This window comes from Pangasianodon hypophthalmus, chromosome 17, assembly GCF_027358585.1.
Source record: "Pangasianodon hypophthalmus isolate fPanHyp1 chromosome 17, fPanHyp1.pri, whole genome shotgun sequence".
NCBI lineage: Eukaryota > Metazoa > Chordata > Actinopteri > Siluriformes > Pangasiidae > Pangasianodon > Pangasianodon hypophthalmus.
In genome coordinates, this window is record NC_069726.1 from 12,842,365 (window position 1) to 12,847,584 (window position 5,220).

Below are 5,220 nucleotides of genomic sequence, written 5' to 3' on the forward strand. Positions count from 1 at the left end.
ATTTTCTCTCTCTCTCTCTCTCTCCCTCTTTCCCTCCCTCCCTCACCCCCTCTCTCTCTCCTCTCTGTTCTCTGTTCTTTTGGGAAAGAACTTGGAGGACACAATGATTGAAAAACAAGTTTGAGACCCCATGCTGGGAGCAAGGAGGAGAGGAGGAGAGGGACGGGGTGCTGTCTCCTCCAACAACATCTGTGTCATTCGTTCTGCACGTCCCACAGATACAGAACAAGGCTGGGATGTGGGGCCAGAAGGGGATGGGCGGGGGTATGATAGGCGATGTGAGGCAAAGGAGGGAGGATGGGCCCTTTACTGATGAGCATCAGTTTCATTAGTCATGTGTCTACAAGTGATCAAATCTACAACAAACTTTGCCTTTTGATGTTTCTCTTAAAGCATCAAATGGCCAAAAAAAAATGCATTATACCCATACCCTTCATCTTGGGCAAGTTGACACACTCCTGTTACTTCGTTCTGAGACCTTACCACTTACTCAGAAAAGCTATAGAGAGGCCAAGAGGGAGTGTTTTCAAACAAAACTGACCTTCCCCAATGGCTTTAGCGGCTTGCCTAGCATGAAAGGCGCCGCTTTTGTTGTGACCCATTCAGAGATTCCAGACTATTTTTCGATCCCAAACTCGCCTTTTATCTTCACGGGGCAATGAAAACGTCGAGCTGAGCAACTGAAATCGCTAATGCAACTGGAACATTTTCACTTGTTAAGTGGAAGTTGTTTCACCATAAGTGAATGCCATTTAATTTTCACCCCAAACATATCAATTAATCTGACAGCAGGAATGTTGTGGCTTTTGATTGCTGAGGGAAAGACGCGCTTGAAAAAAGGCACAAAGGAGGCATTTTTTTCCTGCCACCCCCCGTCAGTGGCGAAACAGTTTGGAACGGGTTTGCCCTGGGCACAAAGAGCCGGGAGAAATTTGTTCTTGCCTGTTCACACAGTATGGGGCTCAAACATCATCGTGGCTGAGTGGTCAGAATCAAACAGGATAGAGAAAGCGATTAGTCTCATATAGACAGACCCAGTGTCACTCTCTCTAGGCCAGCTGATTCGCTTCACTGTGAACACAAGGACCATGCTGGGCAACAGGCCTGACCTGTTCTGGGCTTAAACCCCACAACTTCCTAACTAATTTTAGATTAGAGACCACACACATGTTGCTGTGAACCTTAGGTCTGTACAGATATTACTTTTGCTGAAAATGTAGAAATTATGAACCTTGAGTTCATACACTGTGTGAACAATGAATGAAATAACATTGCAATATACAGTATGTCCAAGTTCTGAACAATACACTCTCCTCAAGGTTTGGTTGGTTAATAGTGCAGGCTTTCTGAAGGGTAAAATTCTACGAGTGAGAGTCAAATGAGTCAAATACATTCGGATCTCCTAAGGAATCATCTATAACCCTCAATCAGGCCAAAATGGCCTGGACTTTTGCATGCTGGTGTCTTATTGCAGCACAGCAAACGCACAGCCCCATACTGCACATCACACTGTTTCATCAATCATGTACCTGCAGTCTGAGTGTCTGCCACATCCATCATACTTGTCATATCTTACTCTGAGTGATTTCCATGTTTTGAGACCATTAAAGGAAGCATTGGTTGGAAAGACCTTTCCGCTGGATAAAGAAGTGCAACAAATGCTGCACATACAACTGGAAGAATTTTTTTCCAGAGGAATCTGGATACTCGTTAAGCACTGGAACACTTGCATTGAACGACAAGAAGGTTATGTAGAAAAATGATACTAAAATATAAATAAATAATAATAAAAAAAATTAAAAAGGTTTTCATTTGACTCACTCTTATACATAGAACTTTTATGAGTTCTCCAGAGGGACAAACAAAAGAAATATATGGTGCTAGATTGAACCTTTTTTATTTCTAAGAATGTACCAGATCACAGACTGAGAAACTGCATTTCATATAAAAGATTCATATAAAAATCAAGCTATTTATCTCAATGGCTTGATTTTTGTATGAATCTTTTATATGAAATTCAGTTTCTCAGTCTTGATTTGAACAAGGCATCTTGTATGTAATGATAGAAATGGTTAGATTATGGCAAGCTTGCGGCTGAGTAAATATTGCTATTCTCACAACTTCAGGAATGAGGGCAGATTAGACAAATACGTTTTGGATAAAATTAAGCTGTAAAACGTGGCTTTCTATTCAAATATTTTTATATCAACCATAATTTGTACACTGACCACCACCCCTATCATTGCCTCACCCATGGAGACCCTTTCATTCAGCTCTACATAGAGCACCACATCCCTGTTAAAAATGTCAAACGCCACGCTTCAAGCCACCTCAAGACATCAGGACTGGGCAGAGAGGGTCTATAGCTGCCTGCACTGACCCATCAAACAAGGCCAGGAGTTGGGCCTTTGAGATAATCCCCTCTGTGGAAAGAGAGGGAGAAAGATAGAAAGAGTTGGGGGTTGAAGATGGGAGGTGCATGAGGCTGTGACAGCACCTCAAGGCCTCTCACAAAAGGAGTAATGGCGCAGGACTGAGAGGCAGTGAGAAAATCCACACTTGTATTGCCAAAAATACATCAGCCATTGCCTGGGTAACCATTACATGCCCATGCCTTAAGCTTTAAGAGAAGGAATGCCACTAAAGTAATCTCAGCTTGAGAATTCTGCACTCAAACCTTCCCCGCCCTTGCAATCAGTGTTTACTCTTAACATGGCCTTGTACATCAACTAAGAGTTCTGAAATAAACTTACTGTGATTAATTAGAGGAAGTGATGTCTCTCTTTATATTTGGAGTGATTCCTGAGAGAGAGACCTTCCTCACAAGAAGTATTATGCTATAAACTATTAAGTATTAAACTATAGCAAAAAAAAACGAAAAAAAAAAAACAAGGAATACAGTATAAGACAGGAAAAGGTTCATTATACTGGTACAACTACTCCTACTCCTACTGCTACTCCTACTAATAATAATAATGATAAAATTGTAAAAATATATTATTAATAATAACAATAAATATTGTTATTATATTATTTAACTTCTGTATATTCTTATATTATTTAAACAACAATTGTTTTTGTTGTTATTATTATTACATATCTTAGGTACCTTTTTTAACATTTACATTTACATTTCCAGCATTTGGCAGCTCAGGAGTAACTTACAGAACTGCTTAATACAGCAGGATAATAAGAACTTATCCTAGATCTGCTCTCTTAGCCCCCAATGTGAGATCCAGAGCTACAGATTCTCAGGGTTAGGATTAGGACTAAAAGGTCACTGACATGCCGAGAAAAAGAGGCAGGAGCAAAAGCAAAAGGAGGAGGTGGGAGCAGGAGTTCTGCTTGAGTGGGTCACAAAAGAGCATCTACTCCTCTCCCCCTCCCACCTTCCCCTCCCCTCCTCTCTCACTATCCCACTTCTACTCTCCTACCCCAAACCCCAGTACCCACACCCACATCCTAGACTAACACCTCTCTATCCCTGGATCTCCATTTCTCTGGTTTCCTTTTCTCTGTCTCTCTCACGTCTCTTTGTATGTCCAGCTGGCTGCACCACAAAAGCTCCCGCTCAGACTCCCAATGAGCGCTGCTGCCCTAGTCGCTTTGTTCGACTCATTTTCCCACTCCCTGGAGAGAGGAGAAAGTCACAACCAGCATGAAAACCAACTGAGACCTGAGGTGTGGAGAAAGAAAGAGAGAAAGAAACAGAAAGAAAGCTGGTAGAAGACACACTATCTATGCAAGAACCTGAAAAGACTAGAGGTGGAGGGTCATACTGCTGATCAGCATTGTGTGTTTTCTTCTGATATTACCATGCTATTAAATGAACAGATACATGCACACCAAACACAAATTATGAAGTCTTGACCTATAGGTCTGGCAACCAACTGTGGGAATAATAATTTAATGATTCCTAAATGACTCCTAAATGATTCATTTAATGATTCTGTAATCCTGAAGGAAAGAATAACTCTTACATCAATGCAGATCTCCAATCATACCCTTATTCCTCTATCCAACCATTGCTCCATCTATCCATCCATCCATCCATTAGCCCTCAGAAAGCCTCAGTGTTGAGATGTGGGCCGGAACTAATAGGATTGGATTTGATTCATTAGATTCTCTTTCATCAGACTGGTTGGAATTTCACTGCACGTCCTTCCCAGCTCCCTTCTCATTTTTTTTTTTTTAAAGAAGCTTGCGAAGACTTGAGATGTGGGAGATCACACAACTGAGGCCAAATATCAAATATTAAATTTCTATCCCTTCCATCAGATAGGCTGATACACTGTCACACACGGGCACAGGTCTGTTATAGAAGGAGATATCTGGCACAGATGGTACATGACGACATGATTATTTAGGTATGAAAAGCATTTTCCTGTTCAGCCCACCTTCTAATAACACAAACTCATTGAGAGTGGGAGCTGTAAAACATTTATTAAAACTGTTCCATCATAACTGCAAGAACTTTTCATAATAGGAGAACATAGCAGTTTTCCTTTCAAGGTGCAATCAGTAGGACATTCATTTATTCAATTTCTCATTTCCAGTTAGTTGGTAAATAACATTTAAAGGCGCTGAAAGGATGTGAGAGTTGTTTACCAACTCAAGACGATAATCTCTGGAAAATCCGCCAATACTGCTTCAGGCGGTTAGAACCATGTAACAACAAAGAGAATGAATGGAGCCTGAGTTAGTGTCTCAAAAGATGTGGACCAGCCAAATTGTTTACACAGTCTAAACAAACTGTCTTTTATTAGATGCAAACACTAGACCTCAGCAAGCTTCATAATGTATTCAGTGTGCACAGTATACACATCAACATTCACATGAATTAAGCGCTATAATGATGTCCGTCTCTCTTAAAGATATATGAACTTTTGACAAACATGATACAACAAAAACCCACACAGAGCATTTCCTTGTTACGATCCAAATAATCAACTTGCACAGCTTGACGTTCAGATGAAGCACCCAATTCTGCTCCCAGCGCCTTTGTCATACTGTGTAAAGAGACGGCATTTTAAAGAACGCTTCTAGTGAGCCAAATTAGCATGTCAAAATGATGCAGAGCTGATGAAATGTCTGGTTTGTGTTGTCCGTATGGACAATAAGGGGTAGCAGGTCACCAGTTAATAGAGTGGCATCAGTTCTTAAATCATGCACAGTTAATAATACTGACATTTGTAATAAACAATAAGTGATGCAAAGAAA